The 9,018-nt window shown below is 40.0% G+C and overlaps 1 long non-coding RNA gene across 1 annotated transcript in view; it reads right to left on the minus strand.

The window, feature by feature from the left end:
• The window catches only part of LOC125620132, a 27,408-nt gene extending 20,345 nt beyond the window's left edge, over window positions 1-7,063 (minus strand). The window contains exons 1-4 of the long non-coding RNA XR_007351715.1: window positions 7,051-7,063; window positions 6,664-6,666; window positions 1,991-1,996; window positions 575-579 (exon numbers count right to left, since the gene is read on the minus strand). This is a non-coding gene — a long non-coding RNA (uncharacterized LOC125620132). The remainder of the gene's footprint in view (window positions 1-574; window positions 580-1,990; window positions 1,997-6,663; window positions 6,667-7,050) is intronic.
• Window positions 7,064-9,018: the final 1,955 nt, after the last annotated feature.

Here is a 9,018-nt window from a genome sequence, read left to right on the forward strand (position 1 = left end):
TAATTATGTCAAAATGAGCCCCACTATTATGTGTAACTATAATATACTAATAAAACATTCAGAAGTAAACACATATGCTGTGTTGATGAAGATTTACTACTGATATACCACTCTTTAAAATGCCTTTTTTTAAATTGATTTTTTTATATGACAGCGGAATACATTACAATTCATATTACACTTACAGAGCAAATTTTCATATCTCTTGTTGTATATAAAATATATTTACACCAATTTGTGTTTTCATACATGTACTTTGGATAATGATATGCAAACATAAGTCAAATGTTATTCAAGTCAAAATGTCTGACTTTCTGTCATCTCATTTTTCCCTTTTCTGGTTGAATCCTATCACTCCTATTTCAAAACTTAGCTTACATACCACTTTTTCTAAGTAGTGTTTTCTAATTTCTCAGCTAGAATTAACAGTTCCATTTTTTTCTTTGAAATTACACTTAACCAGTAAGGGGAAAGAGCATATGACTCAGTAAATCCCAAAGGTATATATGCTAGAGAAATGAAAATAAAATGTTCACATAGTCACAGTTGACATGTTTGTCTCCAACACTGGAACATCGGCTTGAAAGGAGTGTTGTCTTGTATATCTAAGGATTCTGGTTTCCTGAGTACTCAGAAGCCTGGAATCAAAAAGATGATCAATAAAAAGCTGGTTGCACTACTTTTATTAATTGCAATAAATGCAGTAGCAAATGAAGTAAATGCAAATGCATTTAAAAAGATTTTCTTTCAGTCTTCTTATTAGTAAAGGTAAATGCACAAATGTGATTATGAGGTGGTAATTAGAAAACTATCTATGTCTATATTTCAATGTCTATATCATAGATATATAGATATAGTATCTATATAGCTATATAATTTTATGTATCTAATATATGTGTGTGTGTGTGCCACAGTCCGGCTGCAGCAAAATAACCGGGGGGCGACGAGCAACTTGTGTAGATTGATACAGCTGGAGTGGGAGCCGTTTATTGTAGGACAGGAGTGGTATATATACATTCCACACAGCTTATCTTAATTAACATAAACCAGATACAGCAGTCAACCAATAAGGAATCTCCACACTTAATGGCTCCCTGGCATTACTTCACAAACCACTCCCTCTGGCAAAATGCCAGGCACCATCCAGACTTGTTTACAGACTCTAACATTTGTCAGGTGCCATCCAGACTTGTTTACAGACTCTAACATTTGTCAGGCTCCATCCTGACTTGTTTACAGACCCTAACATTTTCCCCTTTTGTTTAATTTAAATAACGAGCATAGTGGTTTTTACACAAACACCATAAATAATCTGCTACAAGCAGAAGGGGAGGATACAAAATGCCACAATACCAAGCCAATTGATGGCTCCATGCAAGAAGCCCTTGGAAAAATTATACCAGCAATGACACCATTAGCAAAGATACCAAGTTACAATTTGTTGTAGATTACAGTTTGTTGTCTCAGTCCAGGTAAAGTAGTGTCTCAATAGATTAACTCACAGTCCAGGTAAATCAAAGTCCAGGTAAGTTCTGCAGGCAGCTAGCTTAAATCACAGTCCAGGTAAGTGCTGCAGGCATCTAGCTTGATCCAAAGTCTTGTCCGGTTCTCTTCCACCTTCGTCTTCACTGGCACTGGGATGAAGGCAGGAACTCCGGATGGCTAAAGAAAATCCTGTAGTATTCCAGCAGGCACTAAGAAAACAATCTTCTGAACAATTTAGTACATTATCTCAAGGTTTTTTACATTTGAAATAAGCCTTAATAGTGCTCATTACTCATTAGCTTCCAGGTGTGGGAGAACCACTGTAGTTACCGGCCTTGGAAATAATCAAACTTCAGGGACACGGGCCATCTTCCATTTGCAGCATCTCTGACAGCCCCAGATGGCCCCAGAGAGAGTCCGGGGAGTGTCCCGGACTCCCGGGCAGAGGCCCGGGGAGAGTCCCAGGGAGCGTCCCGGACTCAAACTGCCACTGGGCACAGGGAACAAGAGCCTGAGAGACTGTGCCTCCAGGTCAGGTTTGGATTTGGGCTCTCGAAGTGGCATCCCACTCCCCAGGCAGGGGGCAGGGAAGAGCCGGCTGCTACTGTTTGGAAAGTCCTTGCTGCGCCATGACCGGCTCGCGCATGTGGCAGTGGCCGCCGCTGCCGATTGATGTACCCTCCCGTAACGAAAAGTATTTAGTAGTAGCCTTTTGCAATTTCTTTCTTGATAATCTTTCCTCCTCTGAACTTTTTTATTCTTTCTGATTAGAGTTCCTGGGCTTCTATCAACACATGCCCTAACTATTCTTGGTTCCATTGGGGTGCCTCTTTCCCTTAGTAATTTACTTCTCACCCCTTCCATATTTTCATCATAAAGACAATACAATACACTGAGACAAAACAAGACACAAACATACTGTATCAATCTTCTCCATTTTCTCGAAATGGCCATTTTTCCTCTTGCCCTATCTGCCTAGGGACAAGCAGATTTGCTCCCGTCCTATCTATGGATGGGCAGCTTTTTTTCATCACTTACCCCCGAGTGTCCCGGGGCTCCCCATACGGGCCACCATCTGCCGCAGTCCGGCTGCAGCAAAATAACCGGGGGGCGACGAGCAACTTGTGTAGATTGATACAGCTGGAGTGGGAGCCGTTTATTGTAGGACAGGAGTAGTATATACATTCCACACAGCTTATCTTAATTAGCATAAACTAGATACAGCAGTCAACCAATAAGGAATCTCCACACTTAATGGCTCCCTGGCATTACTTCACAAACCACTCCCTCTGGCAAAATGCCAGGCGCCATCCAGACTTGTTTACAGACCCTAACATGTGTGTGTGTGTGTGTGTGTGTGTGTGTGTGTGTGTGTGTGTATATATATATATATATATGATGCAGATATTTAAAATTCAAGAAACTAGGTGGAAAAATGTTCCAAAAATTAATTTTCTAGACTGATGAACATAAATTTTAAAAAATATTCTCAGCTTCAAATTATTATAAAACAATGGAAAGATTTCTTTTCTAGAATCAAACCACACTGCAGATTTAACATTTACAATAATTTGTCTTTTTAAAATTATAACAAAAGTAAAACAATGTGGTTAAACCTGAAGTCTAATTGCAAAATCGACAGTTCAATTATTTTCTTAAGAAGGTACTCAAGGCTTGTCAGTGACTCAAACTAATTTGTTACAAGAAGAATGAATTTCAAATTTCAAAAGGCTCAGTGCAGTGGAAAAGCTCTCTATTTTACTGAAAATAAAGAAATTGGCATGCAGTAATCATATTATTCTTGTCAAAACCAAGTTAACTAAACAGTTAATGAAACCATCCCCTGGTGAGTGGAATGGTTGCTAGAGGCCTCCCCATGGGTAAGAGGAGACACTGAACGAGAAGGAAGCCAGTGGATCTCTCAGAGCAATGAAATTCTACGTGTCTCAGAACCCACTTATGATGGAACAGACCATGTTCAGGTACACTCTGTTTACACAGTTTTATATATTTTGTTATTGCTACTAAATTAGAATAAGATTTTAAAATGTGCTTAGTATGAAAAATAAGAAAGCTATCTTTGAAAACTAAAAGAAAGTGAGCATGGAGTTGGGTGAGAATGTACTTTTTCCTTCACGATGAGGGGCTTTTGAGAGCAGGGAAGAAGATATGTCTCATCCTCTCACTGTCTGAAGGCTCAACACGCACAAAAGCCAGAAGTGGGATGGGGGAACTCCCAGTGTGTGTCTTTGGTGATTTATTCAGAAAGAATTTTTAAAGAACTATTAAGTGCCACACGATAGATGCTATCAGTGGAAAGAAAAAAAAATGCATCTCCACTCTTAAGAATATCAGTGAAAAATAAATACATGGACTATAAATAACACCTGTAGACTGTAGTGCAGTACCTTAAATTTGGGGTCAGACAGACTTGGACTCTCAAACACTGACATTGAATTGTGATCCCTAATAGCTACCCAGCATTCACACATCACTACAAGTTAAGGGATCATAATGGAGTAAATAAGATGGTGTAATGATCCCCTGCCCATCCCTGTTTATCCATACCCTATGATCAATTGGTTGATTCCTCTGTTAGTGAATTTGCAATCCAGAGGTGGCTTCTATTAGCATTACTCTAGTTTACAGTTTAGACTGATACCACGTTTAACCCTTCTGACTTAAAAATACATGAACTTAGAAAGATGAGTGAAACAATGTGCCTGACTGTGATAGCCCCATGTATGTTCATGGTTAGTTGTTCTGAAAATGGAAAATGCATTGCAAAGAACATAGAAGCAATTTAAATCAAAGGTAGAGAAACCAGGTCATGTCTCAATCACAAGAGGGTGGTCTGTTTCCATTTATGCTGCACTTGTGGTGTGTGTAGGGTGCAGGGCAGTTGAGTTTTGCCAGGCTGCCATGCAGCCATCTCTACAACCTGGTGAGGCTCAGACTCGCTCCTGTGCTGGAGCCAGGCCCAGGCTCTCATTCCTACTACTCCTGACACCTCCTGACATGCCTGTCTTCACACAGCTCTTCTGGCAGACTGAGCAGCTGCAGATACTGGCGCTGAGTCCATCAGAAGGTGCAGGCTGCCAAAGCACAGTTACAGGGAGGAGAGAGGCAGGGCAACCTCTGGCTGGGCTCTGACCTTTTCTGTGCTGAGCTCTATTCCAGAGCCAGTGACCTGACAGAGCAGTGGCCCAGGCAACCATCTTCTCCTCATGTGATCTCACGAACCAGAGATGCTTTTCCTCTACTCCCAACTCCCTTAAAAAATCCTGATGTATTTCTGAGCTTAATTTGGCAAACATTTGTGTCTGGGGATGCGGGGGGCCCCGGACCCAGCACTTGCAGCTCTTCACCCAGGTACCTGTCCGTGTGCTGTCTAGTCAAGCTGCAGCTCTTGAAGGTTGTTTCCCATCCCCTGGATTATTCCTCCTCCATCCTAAGAAACTCAAATAAATCATCAGCCAGGAGGAGATGGGAAGTCCATAATAAGAGAGCAGAAAAGAGTGAAAGGAAGTCTTTAAGCCTCACCCTGCCTCCAGAAAAGGAGGAGGAATTGGAAGATTTGAACTGCAAGTTAGATTTAGAAACTTTTGCCCTTCAGTTTCTTTCCAAATAAAATGTGATAATCTCCAAAAGACCTTTTATTGAAGTCATAATAACTAGGCTTTCTATAACTATGTCATGAATTAATGAAAGATTAAATGTTTAATTTGCTTTTAAATCATCATTAGGTTTATTAATATTAAAATTACTCTGCTCATGAATACCTTTTAGATGGTTTGCTGTGACACTGTGAACTAAGGGGAAAAATGTTATTTGCTAATTACTTTAGATGACAATTCAATAGATCCTCACTTTTGTTTAAAAACAGATAAAATAAAACCAAGAAGATGTTCATGGGACTACACCAGCATTTTGGAAACCTGAAGACAGAGGTGAGTGCAACTGGCCCCGTGGAACAACTCATGAGAAGTCTGTGGGTTTCATAGTAACTATCAATCCTGCTCTCTAGAAAAGCTGTGCCACCAACAGACATGGCACAAGGAACCAGAGAATGAGAAGCAAAGTTTCCTGAACAGCCCTCTGGGAGGAAACCCATAGATCACCCATTGCTTTTATTTAAAAAAAATTTTTGGGGGGGGAGTAAGGGTACCAGGGATTGAACTCAGGGTCACTGAACCACTGAGCCACATCCCAGCCCTTTTTTGTATTTTATTTAGAGACAGGATCTCACTGAGTTGCTTAGCATCTCACTTTTGCTGAGGCTGGCTTTGAACTCAGGATCCTTTTGCCTCAACCTCCTGAGCTGATGGGATTACAGGAATATGTCACCATGCCCATAATCACTCATTGCTTTTAACCTTCTCTCAAGCCATCCAATGATTAACAAATATTTTTCTGCAGCAAAGAGTTCCCAGGCACTGCAAAGCTGGCACATCAAAGGGCCAGGGATTCCAATCTGCTCACCATCACTACTTCCTAATCACATCACATCACTACCTACCTAATCACCAACTTGAAATCCTGGGTCCCACCAGACACCCCTGAGCATCTTCCCCTCTTGGTCTCCACACACCGCAGTCAGCACATTTGCTTCCAAATGCTTCACCTTTCTCCAAAGCCACCAAGAAGGGAGTCCAACTGCCTTGCGACTGCCAGCCTGTCTTCTTGATCATCTGTCCTCTACCCTCTGCCCTGTACTCTTTGTAGAAAGCAGATCTGGTTGTGCTCTTCACTTGCTTGAAACTAACTTTAAATCAGAGCTCAGACACCTGCAGCCTGAGAGCATCCTGTCCTGCAGGGAGTCCCAGACCTGCACTGAGAACCCCTTGGTGAGCCTTCAGATATGTCCTTTCCTAAACTCATTCTAAGGCCAATAAATGTGGATGTCTGGGGGCGAGATCCAGGCACTAAGAACTTCCCAGGTGACTCTAGGGACAGCCAAGATTCCACAGTTCTGTTCGCTGGTCAGATGACTGAAAAATGAGCACAAGTGTGGGAAAGTGTCTCTCCTCAGCATGTGGCCTTTGTTTTCCTCTTCCACCACCATCCACTGCCACCAGAAATCCATGCACATCATTGAAACATTGATTATTAATTTTCTCATGTTTCAAAAGATATCAGATGCCAAAGATTCAATTGCCCATAACTCACATTGATAACACACTTACATTGTCCATACTAGCCTGCTTTTATTAAGTTTTTAGTTATTTCTCATAAACCTACCTTGAAAATTCAAGTGTAACAACTTTCATGGAAGTATATGCTTTCCCCTGCCTCCTTTCACCTTTAGGAGTTCTTATTCTCTCACTTTCTTTGAAGTTTTATTGCAGCTGTTAGTATTCCTAACATTATATGTGTATGTGTATGTGTTTGTGTGTGTGTGTGTACAAATGCATATAAATGTATAACATTTTAGTGATCCTTTAATTTAACAAAAATATTCTGTTGAATGTATCTGCATTCTGTGTAGTCTGGGAAGAGATTAAGGAGAGAGGGAATGGGAGAGAGATTAGTTTTGATGTGTTGTTTCATATTATGGGAGCAGACCATCTGAAATCCATGGCACTTGTGAGCAGGCTGGAAATTTAGGAAAAAGTAGATGCTGCAATCTCGAGTCAATTCCATAAGTTAGCAGGTTGAAAACTCAGGTGAGTCTTCTATGTTTCAGCCTTGAGAATAATCCTTTCTGCTTTAGGAACCTCAGTTCTTGCTCTTCAGGTTGTCAACTGATTAGGTGAGGCCCACCTACACTATAAAGTGTGGCCTATGTTACTCAAAGTCAATGATAATCACAGCTAAGAAGTATTTTTCCACATCTAGACTGATGCTTAACCAAACAACTGGGGACCATAACCTTGCCAGCTGGACACATAAAAATAGCCATCAAAGAGTGGTGGTCCTTAAACTCACCCACTGTGCTCACTGGTTTTGATTAGAGTCAGCCTGTGGATGTACCTGGTTGCCTTGCTCACTCTCTTGCTTATGCACTTTTGAGAGGTCTCCAGGTTTTTGCTGCTCTGAACCTCATTGCTACAAGCTTCAGGCACAGGCCTCCCTTGTGTGGGATTGTCCCTGGTATATGTGCTGGGAATGTGGCTGCTGGTCACAGGGCATATGAGAGGTCAGCCCAGGGATCACACCCAGCTCTCTTCCTAGAAGCAGCAACAGTTGCTACAAGTGTCGATCACATGTGAGATGCCCTTGGTCTAGTCTCCTTGGAGGTGTCCAGGCACTTTCTCACGGTCTCTTAGCTGTTGGTAATAAAACCTTCAGAAGCTATTTCATTATGAGGTCTATATTTATTGTTATTGATAATGTTACATTCCTTTTCTGTGTTTGATAGTCATTTGTATTCCTTTGTAAAATTTATGGTCATATATTTTGGTCATTTTTAAATAGATTAATTATATTTTTCTTACCAATTTGTCGGTTATCTTTACATATTTTTAATTTTCAAGGGTGTTAATTATATTGAAACTCTATTATATTGAAAATATATTCTTAAATTTCTAAACATTTTTAGTTTAAGACATCATTTTTCACCTGGATAATCAAGCATTGATTACATTATTCTTGTATCCATTATTTACAAATGTAAATGACAGTGTGTCTCTTAGTTGCTTTGGGTATATGGGAAAAATTAATCCTTGTGAAAATATTATTAACAATCACACAAAATTGAGTACTACTTAAGTCAAACTTCAGCAATATGGTAAAAACTACTTATCTTTACATTCAAAGAAAAATGCATGAACTTCCTATAACAATATGGGCATATAATTTAAAAAACTCATACTCACTTTATATTATTCTGTAGCTAGTAACATCATGAGATGCTTTAAAGTCAGAAATATTGTGCTATTTATAAATACTCTGAATAGGAAAGGAATTAGCTGTAAATTTTATTCTCAAAATTGATCAATAAGGAGGAAAATACTGGTTAAGCAGACAAGAATGTACCAAAACCAGGGTATTACTCATATATACAGAAGATATGAACAGTATAGATTTATTTCTAGTTGATTCAATCCAATTTACACATTTAAAATACAAAATTACATTTCAATCTGTCAAGAAGCTGACCACATTTAGCATCAGTAGAGGAACTTGACTTGAGCTTCTGATCATGATCTCAATATCCTGGAATAGGAAAAGGAATTTCATGGAATCTAGATGCATTTATCAACACCAATTAATAAAAATTAATTCTGAAAAGTAATTCCTGAATTTCATCCATTCACAAATGAGTCAAAGGCATTAGGACCTTAACACTTGGTACTACTTGATGTTGTGAACTACTCTCCTACAGTGGTTTGTTTTCATCTCCTCCAAGCATTGTTGCAGTTGCTGAACTAAATGAAGTAGGGTGGCTGAGTCTGTCTGCAGAACTTTGGTGTTGCGGTCTCCATTCTGATTTGGGTGTAGTTTTATAGTCACTGCTGGCTTAATCTGTTGCCTGAGACTTCTGCTTGCCAGCTGTACATCTAGTCGCCACTCAAGGCTGTGGTAACTGGG

The sequence above is a fragment of the Marmota marmota genome, unplaced genomic scaffold (genome assembly GCF_001458135.2).
Source record: "Marmota marmota marmota unplaced genomic scaffold, marMar, whole genome shotgun sequence".
In the NCBI taxonomy this organism is placed as follows: Eukaryota; Metazoa; Chordata; class Mammalia; order Rodentia; family Sciuridae; genus Marmota; species Marmota marmota.